This window comes from Panthera tigris, chromosome A3 (assembly GCF_018350195.1).
Source record: "Panthera tigris isolate Pti1 chromosome A3, P.tigris_Pti1_mat1.1, whole genome shotgun sequence".
Taxonomy (NCBI): domain Eukaryota; kingdom Metazoa; phylum Chordata; class Mammalia; order Carnivora; family Felidae; genus Panthera; species Panthera tigris.
The window spans coordinates 97,237,217-97,252,810 of record NC_056662.1 but is presented as its reverse complement, the minus strand read 5'-3'; the positions used below and the strand labels follow the sequence as shown (position 1 = coordinate 97,252,810).

Here is a 15,594-nt window from a genome sequence, read left to right as displayed (position 1 = left end):
TGTTACCACAAAGATCCCATGTTTGATTAAATTTGAAGTTGTATTTGGTAACACTTATTTCCTTTTACACATGAGAGAAAATAATCCTCATGAATTGAAAAATACTGAAGCTATATTTTTAATAGTTAACGTGAGTCTGTTAAAACAAAGGCATCCTTAAGCTAGGAGAATTAAGGCACAGAGCTGCAACTTACAGAGAAAAATCTACCTTTTCATCAATAAACACCATGAGTCCTTGCAATTCTTGAGTTTCTGATACAATGTATAAAAGTACAAAAGGTGTTTTTTCATGCAATTTAAAAATATGTTTTTCTCAACGATACATTTGACAAATAAATTATAATTAAGGATTTTATAGTTTAAACAACATATGCCCAAATAATTGTAAGAAACTTGAAAAATTCCACCACCACAACAAAATATATTTCTCAGGGAAACAAATCCTCCCTAAACTCTGCTTTGAACCATTCTTTGTAGAAGCCATAAAGTCAATCTTATTTCCAGTCTGAATAATTGACCAAATTATATTTATTAACTGAATAAATGAGATTGACATTTCTTTATATCTTCTAACATTTTTTCACATTGATCAAATAATGAATTTATTCTCCCTTAAAGGTAGCTTCTAATATAACTCCTTATCTAGAATATTCAATCCAGACTTTCCTTTTTATCTTTCTGAATGATCTCTATAAGGTACATTCTTACTTTGAAGTCACTCTACTTTTCTTTTTTTAATAATAATGTTGCTCAAATAATTTTATCAAATTTTCTTACCACTTCAAATTCAAAGAGATCTTTATAATTTCCAAAGATTCTAGCATTCTTGTATTTGTTTGCTTATGCATATGTGTGTTTATGTACCTGCATGCATTATTATGCATACATAAACAATACATGTAATACATACATATTATGTATTTTTTTTAATTAAGGTTTATTTAATTTTGAGAGAGAGAGAGGAGAGACACACACACACACAGAGTACTAGTGGAGGAGGGGCAGAGAGAGAGAGGGAGACACAGAATCTGAAGCAGGCTCTATGCTCTGAGCTGTCAGCACAGAGCCCGACGCAGGGCTCAAACTCATGAACCATGATATCATGACCTGAGCCAAAGTCAGAAGCTTAACCTACTGAGCTGTAAGTAAAGTATACAGCTTTACTTCCAAAGTCCCTATATGACAAGTAAAATCAATTCCTTAGCATCATTTTATAGATGAGCACATAGAACATACAAATATTAATTGTCCCGTAGCCTAAAAGAAAGTTCAAGGTCTGAAACTAGAACAGAATCTGTTGAGCTTCCAAACTCAGTGCCTACTATTATCTAATACAATTAATTATATGCATAGAAATGGATTCTCATAAGTTATGTAAACGTGTAGATAATCCCTATGACTGAATATAGGGACCAGTATTGGAAAATCTGCCATGGTCCATTTCTAGAACACCTGTCATTGGCCTAAAATTCAGAATTGATTTAAATAGGTTTGTTCTCATTTTATCAATTCAAAATGGATACTCTTAACTCATAATTCACAATGGATACTAGGAGGGAAAAAATTATCATTTTAAAGCTGTTTTATAATGGGAAAAAATAGAACTCGGGCTTAGAAACCAAAATTCAGCAAACCAAACTTATTTATTATTTAAGGTACAGCTAAAAACAATAAAGTATTTATGAACATATCCTCTTATGCCCACTGCATTTGTGAGGAATTCAAATAGGAACTGCTCTTAGCATCCAGTGGGAGTCTGAGAGAGAATTCTAACTTTGTGAGCATAAAGGCATTTCTTTCAACAGAAGATAGAAGTCAAACTTCTATATTATAGGTCCAAAGAAGTTTCAATTGGCCAGAATAGGGTGAAAGGGGGATTCCTGTGAGTTTAATTCACAAGAGAACTAAGGTTTCATAGAAAATATCTTGTTGGTACTACCTTTCTTGAAAGTATTCTAAATTGTCTGAGTCTATGTTATGGTCAGGTAGGTAGGTCAGGTAACACGAATGAATGTAAAAGCTTTCTAAGATGAGGATCAGATTCCCAAGAAATACTGGAGTATCTTCACTGGAATCAGAGTCATGGCTAAAAAGCAAAATCACACTATAACCTGTAAATTGATTACTCTCCTGTGAGATGTGCATTTTCCCAACTTATATTAAAAAAATTCAAAAAAAAAAAAAAACAACAACAATGAACAAGATACTTTTAGGGTCTTACCTAGAACTAACATATATGAATTCTTAATTTTAGTGTATTGAAAAGAAAGGAAAAGGTGACTTTGAGCAATATTAAGAAAGAAAAATAGTATCATAATGCATATTGTTTATGTTTCTAAAAACCTGAGCTGAAACACATCTTAACTAAAAATTTCTAGAAATGTAGAAACCCCATGAATAATCTGCTGGCTAGCAGACTCAGTCCCATCTAAAAGGCTAAAATGAACAAAGTTTTTACCACAGTTCTTAAATTACTTTGAAGAACTTCAACTACTGAGGAGAATGTAAAGAAAGTTTTTATTTAAGAACACTCTAATGCTCCAGCTGTGCTGTAGGAAAATTGAAATTGAAGGATGTGATGTGCAATTTTGTTAATACATGAATATTTTTCAGAATAATTGACTCATTCAGGGAAAATAATAACAGCATTTTCTGTGATGGTCTTTAAGAAAATCAAATTTTAGCAAATTTAGAAGCCATTATTTAAAAAGAATATATGTAAAGAAATTCACTATTCATCTGCTTAATATTACTGTAGGGCTTTTTTTTTAAAGAACAAGATTATATCTTGTTTTTCTAATATATATGTATATATAATTATGTAATTTTTATTGATTTATAATATGCAAAAATGTTTCTTAAACAAAATTAGTTTGGTTTTTATTTTATTTTTAATTTTTTTTAAACGTTTATTTATTTTTGAGACAGAGAAAGACAGAGCATGAACAGGGGAGGGGCAGAGAGAGAGGGAGACACAGAATCTGAAACAGGCTCCAGGCTCTGAGTGGTCAGCACAGAGCCCGACACGGGGCTCGAACTCACGGACCGTGAGATCATGACCTGAGCCGAAGTCGGACGCTTAACCAACCGAGCCACCCAGGCGCCCCAAAATTAGTTTGGTTTTTAAATGTGATAATAATTTTTTACATTTTCTTTCCCTTGTTTCTGACAAATATCTAGTGATTTGTGAGTTTCAGGAGATGACAATACTCCTTTTCAAGTACCTGAAGGAGATAGTGAGGAAAGGGTTATTTTGTTGTTTTTGTTGTTTGTTGTTGTTGTTTTTCTCCTTCTGTTTTAATTGATACTATGGGTACCTTTAAGGCAACGATGGAATAAAATTAAAAATTACAAAATGTGGAGAAAGTTTAGGAAATACTGTTTTAGCCAAATAATGCAATATCTTTTACTGAAAGAGGCTAATATCACCTGGGCTCTCTACTTGATAGTAAACTCATTTGCAGAGAGAAGAGATCTGCCCAAATTCCAACTAAGAGTTGATAATAGACCAGAGACCCAAACAAAATCAAGTTCCTTGGACTACTATCCAATTCCTTACTCTGTTATATCATAAAATTTCAAAACTTAATTATTTCTAATTTAAATTGCATACAACCAAGTTTTAATCTGTGGTAGATTGCCTAATAAGAGTCAACACTAATGACATGTTTCTTTATTAATAATGCCAAACCTTTTGCTTTGAGCTATCCTTATGTATTAGTAGAAAATGCCAATGCCTATATAATGGCTTACAAAGGGCTAAAGGCCCCTTCCCAAACACACTTCTGTTTATGACTTAAAAATATAACCAGATCTTACCAATAAAGCTCATGTTTTTAACACCATTATTGAAAATAGCTTATATAAATAAATAAATAAATAAATAAACAAATAAATAAATAAATATTTATTGAAAATCATAGCTTATATGGGTACAGAATTAATTTATGAATAATATTGATGAAGATGATATCTGTAGCCTCAGAAAGCAGAACTTTAAGAGTAATACATTACACAGGAAAGGTGAAAGGTAGATGATAAGAATACTCCTGGAAGTGCTTTGTCATATCAGCCTCTATCAGACATAGTCTTATATTAATAGTACAAGAACCACCAGATAGATACTTTCGCACTAGTCTGTTATTAGTATTTGAATTTTCATACTTAAATATTAATTCATTTTAGGTAAACAAAGATATTTTCCTTTAGGTTTCCTATATATGTTTATAGTGGGCATTACAAGGACCTAGAAATTAGACTAAACTAGAACTGGGATGTAATTTCTGAATCTACTAACTCAACAAAATATTTACAAGTTCCCTAACTCTTTGAAAAGCAGTTTTCTATTGTATGAAATGGGAAAGATAATGATACTTGCATAGCTATCATTAGGAATAAATATGATAATGTACACAAAGTACCTAAATATTATAACACCATGGCCAAGCAATGTGCGTGGATGTCTCTCTCTCCACCCCTCCCATCTGTTATATATACTTTCTGTTTCTCTGGAGAACCCTGGCCAATACATAAAGCATGACAGACAGAACTAGCTGCTCTGAAGGAGCACAGAGGCAAGATGGAGAAGTCTGAACAATCCTTTGAACCAGAAGTCTCCCTCAACTCAAACCAGAAAATCTAATGAAGGATTCTTTGCCCTGTATCAGTGACAATTCCTTGGAAGTATTAGATGGACACAGGGGCTTAACTCTTAGTGACTAGAAAGAACAACTTAGCAATGTTCAAACTTTGCAAAAAGTAACTGCAGTTGATAATATTTTTAACTAGGTATAATTCAGACAAATATGTAGGCTTTAGAATAACAGACTTCCAAAATCTAAAAAGAAACACACAGACCTTGATCAGACTTTAAAAAGGAATGTGACTCCAAGTAGATGATGAGTGTTGTGGTTGTTAATGACAACAGATACGTAACTAATATACAGAACAAAAGAAGGAACAAATACAGACCCAGCTTGATTGTCTAAATTACTTCTAAGCCTGGATATTGAAATGAGAAGTGTGTACGACAAATTAAGAATCATATATAGAAAACAAAAAAGGCTCACATATCAGAGGAGAAAAATTTAAAGCGTTGTCTGAATACCTAGGAGTACTGACTGGAAAACTTAAACCCAGAATAAGATAAGTCAGGTGAAAAATGCTGAAGGGTAGGAATAAAGAGGACTATGGAAAGGAGGTAAATTAGTAAAAGTGAGATATAGGAACACTCTGGAGAAAATAGTTTTATATTAGCATATGCCAAATTTTCATTTTTAAAATATTTGGTGGTCTGGGCACAGGAGATAAATGAAAATATATATGGAAATGAATTAGTTATCAATGAACATGTACTGTGCATCAGGTGTTTTATATTCTATATATTTAATATATCATTATTTTGTATGTATACATACTTATTACACAACAAGATCCTTGGGAGCTACTATTATTTTCATTTAGGAGGCAGGAATTTACATCAAGGTCACACAGTTCAAGGATACCAGAATTTACTCTGAGTCCAGTTTCATTCTAACATTCAGTTGTAGAATTAGATATTACATATTTGTCCCACAGTGGATTGAGAACATCTTTATAATAATGAGGAACTGCAACTGATTGAACCTTGTAAGAAATACCATTTGTCGGGGTGCCTGGGTGGCTCTGTCAGTTGAGCGCCCGACTTCGGCTCAGGTCATGATCTCGCAGTTCATGGGTTCGAGCCCCGCGTCAGGCTCTGTGCTGACGGCTCGGAGCCTGGAGCCTGCTTCAGATTCTGTGTGTCCCTCTCTCTCTACCCTTCCCCGTTCATGCTCTGTCTCTCTCTGTCTCTCAAAAAGTGAATAAACGTTAAAAAAAATTAAAAAAAAAAAGAAATACCATTTGTCTAGCTGCATAAAGTTTTGAAATATAAAAAAAAAAAAAAAAAAAAAAAGGAGGACTTAATTCTGTTGAAGTCAGTCAGTTGAGGTAATGTCTGTCAGCCTGCAAGCTCAGAAAGATAGTCTTGCCCATGCTTTGTTCCCGGTGCTGTATTTTGGGTACATAGTGACTGATCAGTAAATATCTGTTGGGTAAACTAATATGTAACTAGTTTACAGGTAATTAACTCAGCATTAGAAACAGGAAATGGTTTTACTCTTCAAAAAGCAAAAAAAAAAAAAAAAAAAATCCCCTATTGTATCCCACCCAGACCCACTTCCATCTACTGAGTTATTAGTTTCTCAGTATTAGGTTTTCAGCCATTCCTAAATAACGGCCCCACTGGGGTTCCTAAAACTATGTTCTGTTTCTATTTCAAAGCTTTAATTTTATACACATTGAAAATTCTTCTTGTAAGTTCCCCATAATACAAGCTAGCGCAGGAACAAGGTTACCTGTTCCATTCCTGGGCAAAATAAGGAAAAGGCGAAAGAAGCAGACCGTTATCATACTTGAATGTGAGTAGCATTTCTCTCCTTGGAAGTGTTTCCTGTACTCTATCTGATGCAATTTTTGTACTTGGTGTGGATTTGGCAGTAAGGGGAGGAAATTCAGAATTCTAAAAACAAAGTGCTCACTTCTGAGCAAGCACCATCCCACTAGCCTCCTTTCAGACTTGCTGATCCCCGCTAGGTATCTCTCTTCAGATACTCGGCTCCCTGTTCTGAAAGCATGAGTATGCATCAACAGGTCTCCTGCCTGAGCAAAGTCCAATTAAGGAATAAAACGATGGCCCTTCTGTTTCCCAGCTACTCTTCAGTCTTTAGACTCCTACCTTTGGCCTCCGGGAGGATAGGCATCTATCCTGAAACATCTCTCTGAAAGGCACATGGAGAATAACTGACCACTGTAATCCTGCAAAAGGCGTATGTACTCTCCTTATTCTCTGAATGTGGGACTGAAGAGGAAGACTGGTCCCTGAGATGTTGAATTTCTATATGCCTCTGAAGAGAGAGACTGGCACCAGCTGCTCCGGGTTTATTTTCTTTAAAATGTAAAACAAATGAAAACACATACTCTCAGTAGTAGCACTTTATCACAGTTACAGGACAAAAGCAATAATTCTTTTGAAAATTCCTGTTAGAAATTATTTAAAGAAGCACACTGATTAAGGTAGTACTTTGAACTGTGTCAAAAAGCTGAGTAAGGATTGCTTCTTCAGAAGTCCACAGGGTAAGGAAGAAAAAGGAGGAAAGCAATAATTGAGGGAGACTGGACTTTGGATGCATAGTGCAATATTGTATGAATGGACTTGATTTTAAGAACCAGCTGTGCATAATGTTAAGGTTTGGGATATTATTCAGAAAAGGCACTGGAGCATATTAAGTTGTAGAGACATTTTACCATGTCTGTTATCAAAATATAACACTTAAATAAGCATACAAGTTAGCACAGAGTGAAGGTAGTATCTTGCATAGGGAGATGCTGTAATATTTCATGAAAGAACTAACAAGGGTAACACAATCACAAAAAGACTGGAAATTAAAAGTAAAATGAAATAAACAGGATACATTTTAGAGCAATATCAGATGCAAAGAACTTACTTCTACATAGGTGTGGTGGGCCAAAAGAGAAGAGGTTGTATCCAAGATTCGTCTCAGAGAAGATCTAAAACATGTAATTATAACTAGGATAAGAAAAAAGATGGGTTTTTTTTAGTAAGTCCAGAATGGGAATTGGAATTATTTACTTGTATTGGTCTAATATTTCTGAATATGGAATGCATGGTTTCTGGAGAAAAAAAAAAAGGTAACTTCATGCAAACTACCTCAAATTTATAGAAGCATTCCTACACCTACTTTGAGGTATAGTTTCTATAAAACAATGGAAGATTCATGGTTTGTCTTCATCTACTTTGAAAATGCACGGTATACATCTTGATTATGTGTCCTTCAAAAAAAATAACAACATAAGTTCTTTGTCTCTGCTACAAGAGTTCAGAATTCAAAGGGAGATGCATCACCACAAGTAATGCAGGGACAAGGATCTACCCTCTTAAACCACCTCTGGCAGAGCTATTTATGCAAACTGAAGTCTGACCTGCCATGCCTATTTATTAGTCTGCCAACTTTTTTATTGCAATTCATTGCCTCCCTTGTTCTTATGTTTTCATGTTAGAGTTCCCAGATGAATTTTTAATGGCATGACTTCAAAACACTAGGGAAGTAAATGATGTTTGTATTTTGCTTGCAAAATCAGCACTTGAGAGAATCACTTGCTTACAAATTGACCCTGGTAAGTTCTTAAAAGCTTAACCTCATGTAAACTTTCAGATGTGAAAATTTGGACATATCCTTTAGATAACTCAGGCTACTTGTATGACAATGATGCGATAGAGGCAGAAAATAATCAATATAAAGGAATATTGGACCTATGGATTTGTTTCTTAGGAATTTCATCATCTTTGAGTGATGTAAGTCATTACTTCCTCAAATGTGCAAAACACATCTTTGCATTGAAAATTGGTGAAATCACAATTTCAGGTTTGGATATACAGGAAAAATTTACAATATTTACTATTTATTGCTTTACTATAATCTAGAATCTGTTGTTCAAACTGATTATGTCTCGAATTTTTCCAGGTTCATTTGCTGATGAAATCAGCATTTTGTGCGCCAACATTTCCTTGGCAGAAAGTAACACACCCTATCATTGAGGAAGTTATTGTTCCATTAAGGAAGTCAGGTATTAATCTGCTCAGAGTATGTGGTAATAAATATAGGTCAAGATATATAACATCAAGGGCTTAAGTGTTAGACAGGTTAGTCATTAAAGACATCTGAATAAAGTTTTGGGAACCATCTTCAACAAAGTAATAGAGATGGTTTTACATTAAAAGATGAATATATGGGAAGGGGGGTGAGATGTACATATGTGTTGCTACTGCACATCTTCAATTAATAGTTGGTCCTATTGGACTTCTTACTCCTATTCATTAAAGGAGGTATACAGTGATATGCCAGCAGTTATAATTTGCATTTCTTTGATTTCTAATGATAATTATCTTTTTAGAGCCATTTTTCTTTGCTGAATCATCTTCAAATATTTTACTGTTTTTTAAATAAAACTTTTATTGAGACAAGTGTGTATTTATGTAGTTTAAAAAATAATACAAGGAAATCCTATGTAAACTTTATAATTTCATCCAGTGAAAACATTTTTTAAAACTGTAATATATCACAGTTTACTGGAATAGATACAGCCCACCAATCTTATTCAGATTTCACCAGATTTACCTCTACTAAGCTATGGTGTTTATGTGTGTGCATTTATTTCTAAACAGATTTGTAACATGTAGGTTTCTGTATCCACCACTGTAGCCTAAATAGTGAACAATCGCATCAATGAATCCCTGTTGCCTTTTTATAACCAAACCCACCTTCCTCTCTCCTGTTCTACTTCCCTAAACCCTGGCAACCACTAATCTCTATTTCTAAATTTTTTTTCATCTCAAACGTATTTTACAAATAAAACCTTACAATGCTTAACCATTTAGGATTGGATTTTCTCATTTAGCAAAATTTCCTGAAGATTCATCTGTTTCCTTTGTATCAATGTTTCACTCTTTTATTGCTAAGTATTATTAAATTGCATGTTTTGCCAGTTCTTTTGTCATTTACCTGTTGAAGGACATCGGGACTGTTTTCCAGTTTGGGACTATTACAAATAGAGCTGCTATGAACACTTGCATATAGGTTTTTGTGTGAACATAAGTTTTCAATTTCCTGGGATAAATGCCCACAAATGCAATTGCCTGTTTCTATGCAATGGCAAGTTTAATTTTGTAAGAAACTGCCAAAATTTTTCCAGAGTGGTTGTACAATTTTAAGCTCCCATCAGGAATGTCTGCAGGATCAAATTCTTCCACATTCTTTCAAGCATTTAGTGTTGCCACCTTTTTTTTTTTTTTTTTTTTTTTTTTAAATTTTAGCCACTTTGAGGGATGTGTAGTCATTATTTCATTGCGGTCATAATATACATTTTTTCTGATAATAAGTGATATTGAACATCTTTTTGTATTCATTCACCATCTATATGTCCTCTTTACTGTTTATATCTTTAGCCCATTTTCTCATTGCATTGCTTTTTTTTTTTTTTTTCTTTTGCTGTTAGGTTTTAAGACATTTTTATTGTATCAGTCTGAGTTCTCGAGAGAAACAAACAGGATATATTGGTATCTATAGAAAAAGATTTATTATGAGACATTGGTTCACACAGTTATGGAGGCTGAGAAGTCCCATGATCCACTGTCCGCAAACTGGAGGCCCAGGGAAGCAGGTGCTATGGTTCCAGTTCCAATCTGAATGCCAGAGAACCAGAAGAGCCAATGGTATGTCATCTAAGAACCAAGGACACCAATGTCCTGGGGAAGGAAAATGTCCTGACTCAAAGAAGAGAGCAAATTCATCCTTCACCCACTTTTTTGTTCTATTCATGCCCTCAACCTATTAGTTGATGTCCCCACCTGCATTGGTGAGGCTGACCTCCTTTACTCAGGCTACAGATTTAAACATAAATTCGTCTCTTCTGGAAACACACTCGCTGACACACCCAGAAAACTGTCTCACCAGCTACAGGGGCATTCTCAGCCCAGTCAAGTTGACACCTAAAATTAGCCATCACTTTTATCCTCTAGATACTAATTCTTTGTCAGATATATGGTATAAAATATTTTCTCCCACTCGTAGCTTGTCTTTACAGTCTCTAAATAGTCTTTCCTAGAGTAAAATTTTGTTGTTTTGACAAATGTTTTGATATCATAAGACTGCTATGATAAATCACCATAACTTTGGTGGCTTAAAACAACAGAAATGTATTCTCCCACATTTCTACAGGTCCAGGGTTCAAAATCAAGATGTACAGAGCTGTACACCCTGTGAAGGCTGTACAAGAGACTCTCTCACATCTTCCAGCTTCTGGTGGTTCCAGGGGCTGGCCTTTGCTTGTAGCTCATAACCTCAATCTTGGCCTCTGTCTTCATACGGTCTTCTTTCTTTCTCCCCGTATGCCTCTTTTAAGGACACTTAACATTGGACGTAAGACCCACCTATAGAAACCTAGGATGATCTTCACTTGATTCAATATCTTTAACCTAATTAAATCTGCAAATATGTACATGTATGTATGTGTGTATTTTTTTTTTTTCCAAATAAGATCACAGTTACAAGTTCAGGGAGGTGAGCATATGTTCTGGGGGGAACACCACTCAACTAAATACAGTGAAGTCCAATTTATCAAATTTGCATTCGATTCTTTTTTGTAACTTCTATTTATTTTTGGAAATTTTCTGTTTTTCATTTGTTTAAGAGAATTGTAATTTTTATTCAAGGTTCTGTTTGTTTGATGGCTGCCAAAAATCCTGTTCAGAAAATCCTATAATATGATTTATCTCAGTGCTGGAATCAAACTTATCTCATTCAGCTTTGTTATTTTCTTGGTTCTTATTTGATTTTTTTTATGCACCCTAGACATTTTGGGTATTATGTTAGGAGACCCTAGGTCTTATTTAAATCTTTTATTTTAGCAAACGCTCACCCTGATTAGCTTTAGCACATAGGTCTGGCCTATATTTGTGAGCTGTGGATCCAATGGCAGTTTAATTTTCGAAGCCTTTATGGTATTTTTGTGTGTGTTTTGTTTCCCTAGTGATGCTGGGCACACCTACTTCTGATGTTGCTGCCTGAGGCACAGAAAACAGTTCCCCCTGGATTCTGGGTGTCTCACAGCCAAGTAGAAGACTCTCAAGCCTGAGGTAATAAAGAGGCTTCCCTGGTTGGGCAAAAGCTTCCTGGTTGGACGCTTTTTGTACTTGTGTCCCTTGTTCATGATCCACATGTGCAATAATGTCTCTAGGCAGGTAAGGGGAGTTTTAGGTTCCTGGGACAGAAAGACCCAACAGTATCCCAAGTCCTGGCAGCCTGTTGTGGCTAAGTTGTTATACCTTCTGCTCTGTCACCTCAGTATCTCTCTTGGGGGAATCTCAGGCATGGGGGGGTGGGTGGGGAGGGAGAAGGAGAACACTTCCTCTCATCACTTACTGTTGCCAAGATCTACTGATCAATCCCTCCTATAGTCAACAGCAGGTGACTATCAGGCTCAACTATCATCAGAAAGATACATATTTGACCTAGGGGAGAGATGTGCCTATCCGTGCTGCCTTCAGCTACTAAACTGGAGATGGGAATTGCTAGGTCTGGGTTTCCTGCTTTGGTTGGATGGGGGTATGTAAAACACCCTATTGCTGTGTTGTTGCTCCAGGTCTGACTCCTCCAACAAGTGTTTCTTCTTACCAGCTTCCACAGGCCTTCATCAGTTGCCTCTTGTGTTGGAGGATTTACAGTTGTGCTTAACAGGAGTAGGGAGAAACCGGTCTTCCTCATCATGTCTGGACTTAACAAGTCCCAGTTATATTTCAGAGCAATGAAAACTAGGAAACATCAATTTTATTTACATTTATTCCATTTTTAGAGTTTCACTTATTTCTGTCTTGCAGAATTTCCCTCTGTTTAAAGAACTTTCTTCAATATTTCCTAAGATTATACTACTGAAAGGAAATTCTCACAGTTTTTATCTGAAATTTTAAAATTTTTGTCTTTTTTTCACTAGATATTTTCACTGGGTATAGCATTCACAGTTGACAGGGATTTTTTTTTCTTTTGTCACTCTAAAGCAGTCACTATTGTCCTACAGATTGCATGGTTTCAGAAGGAGTCTAATTCTCACCATTGTACCTCTTTATATAATAGGATTGTTTTCTTTATCTGCCTCTTTGGTTTCATTTTTATCACATTGAAGATGACATGTTTCAGTGTTTGTTTTTGTTTTGTTTTTTTCTTTTTTTGTCTGTTATTACTATTTTTGGAAAAATCTCAGCTATTATTACCTCAAATATTTCTTCTGGTCTTTTTTCTCCTTGAGATTCCAGTTCCTTATACGTTAGTCTACCTGATATTATTCCACAGCTCTTCTCCCAAAAGTCTAGAACCTCTATTCTTCCACCTTTTTATTTTTCATTTTTATCTTATATTTATATTTGGATAATTTTTGCTGACCTGTCTTCCGAGTCACTTATTATTTCATTGGCTATGTGAGGTCTACTGATGAGCCCAGCAAAGACAGTTTTCACCTGTGTTACTTTTTATTTGTACCCAGTTTATCTTGCACATTGTCTACCTTTTTGGTTTAGGCCCTTAACATATTTAATATAGTTATTTTAAATTTTCTGTCAAATATTTTCAACATATGTGTCACAGGAGTGAGTTCCAATGGTTACTTTACCTTTTTGGAGTTTTGTTTTTCCTGGACTTTTCTCATGTCTCCTAACTTTTGTTGAAAGAAAGACAGGCATTTTATGTAGAACAGTAGAGGCTAAGGTAAATCATCTTTATGCATGGTAATTAGTAGTTCTTTATCTCTGCTATGATTTCAGTTTTGGGTCCTCTGTTAATTTAACTGGAAACTGGGTTTGCCTGTTGTTACTAGGGACAACTTAAGTGTATTGCAGGTTACAAATCTTTCCACTGATACCTCCTTTTTATGGTATAAATTTGCATGCCAGAGGCTGTTTTCTTAAAGTCTGTTCACCTCTTTGTTTTGTTTTGCTTTTGTTTGTTTACTTTTTCATTGCACCTGAAAAGGAATAGGTCTCTTGAAGCTCTCTTCATTGTATTCCACAGTTATTCTATCCAATTCATATTATTCTGGAAGTAGAGATCAGTGCAGAGAACTATTCTCTGATGTTCTGACTTAGCCTCATCTTATGCAGGCACTGTGCCCAAGGACCTCATGAGTTGGGGCCCTTGCAATTACCCCTGCCCCTTCTCCATTTGTAATGGGGGTTTGGCACTTATCCATGTCCCTGCCCAGGGACAAGAATTTTTCTCTCTCTTTTTCTCTTCCCTCAGCATCCAGGAGTTACCTAGTCCCCTGAGAGAACAATATTCATTTCTCTTTTACCTGGACACCAAGACTTGTTCAATACAGAAGAAATATAAAATTCATCAAGCCAAATTTCAGTAGTTTAAGCTACTCCCCTGCTGTGGTTTCTGAGAATCCTCTCCAATTTTCCCTGTGAATGCCTGATCAGATTCACAGAGAAAAAGATACATAGTAAGAGGTGTGAACATTCCCCAAATCTGTAATCTCCAATGGATTTACACTTTCCTATAAACCACACCTGGCCTTTAATAATAATATGTGGCATTTCAGCTGAATTCTTACTGGCTTACTTGACATCCAGCAGCACCTGCTCAATGTAAGGAGGTACTCCTATCACTTCTCTCCTCTCACATGCCTGGCTGTCCCAGATCTGGGGTTAATTGGATGCCATGAGAATTCAGTTCTCTGCTCTGTTCCAAAAACTCATTAATTTGCAGTACATCTAGCCTTTTCCTTTTTTATATGGGTGAGAACAATGGTCTTTTCATCAAAGTTTTCTGAGCTAAGAATCAAAAGCTTTCCGTTTTTATTTTATACAGGTATTTACTTAATAACATAATGGACTTTAGTGAACCACTCAACCCAAAACCAGCTCATTACAAACAACACTTCTCTAATAATGTGCTTTTCCCTATCACATGTCTGTCTCTTTTCAGATGAAAACACTATTTAAATTATATGTCTTTACCACTTTGTGACCCTCTCATTTTTAGTTTTAACACACACACATATATTTCAAATATATCTCTGATTTAACAGAATTTTGCTTTTGTTAATTATTTTCATTATTCTACTTAAGCAAACACTGGTTCCCTGGCTATTCATCTAAGATGGCTTGCTTCTATCTATGTTTTTAAAACTTCTACTCTACTCTCCATCATTAAAAATGGTTTCAGGTATAAATGTAAAGAGACAGTTACCTTCAAAGGAGGTCATTTAACCAATTTTCTGGTACACTGGTTGGGATATATGGATTATTTCACCTTGATGAGTCTCAAGTATTCAATTTCTTGGACTAGAACAAATTCAGAATATCATCAAGAATTTTTCCTATTCTATTTAATCAAAATAAATAGTAATGATTAACCAAAAAACACATTCCAAAACAAGCTGCAAAAAGCTACAACAAAATTTGATGTTATTCACACTTGAAAATTGAATCTGTAAGAATGTAACTTTGACATCTGCTTTTTTAAAACCCTAAACAAGAAGATTTGTATGCATTTAAGTGTGATTCTTATAATACAGCTACATACTTTAGTAATGTATAAATAAGTTGCTTCTGAAGATATTTTTCTCATAGTTACATGAAAGCAAATATAATTTTTTGAAATAATTTTGCCTTTGGAAAATTTGGACAGAGTTTTACATTCAAGTTTACATACACACACATTCACAAACACACACACAATTTATTCTACCAGAAAGTTTTCAGTTCCAGTAAGTGCTCAATATTAAATCCTAAACAACATCAGAGAATTCTTATGTTCTCCTTTCTCTATGAGCTCTTAGACCAAGATAGCTTTTACAGACAGTGTTGCTGTTCTAGTATACAAAGAAAGGTTCAAGTAGCATTTGATCTAGTTGAAGTATTTTAAAGTTAGAGACTGTCATTCCACAAAGCTTGGTACCGCAAGTATTTGAAAACCATTTAAGTTATTTCTTAGATGACCT

General features: G+C 34.9%; 1 long non-coding RNA gene across 1 annotated transcript in view; it reads left to right on the top strand.

Annotated features, from left to right (window-relative positions):
• LOC122237047 overlaps positions 1 to 15,594 on the top strand; it is a 45,750-nt gene that overhangs the window by 12,367 nt on the left and 17,789 nt on the right. Inside the window, exons 2-4 of the long non-coding RNA XR_006215246.1 lie at positions 8,565 to 8,667; positions 10,096 to 10,312; positions 11,629 to 11,734. This is a non-coding gene — a long non-coding RNA (uncharacterized LOC122237047). The remainder of the gene's footprint in view (positions 1 to 8,564; positions 8,668 to 10,095; positions 10,313 to 11,628; positions 11,735 to 15,594) is intronic.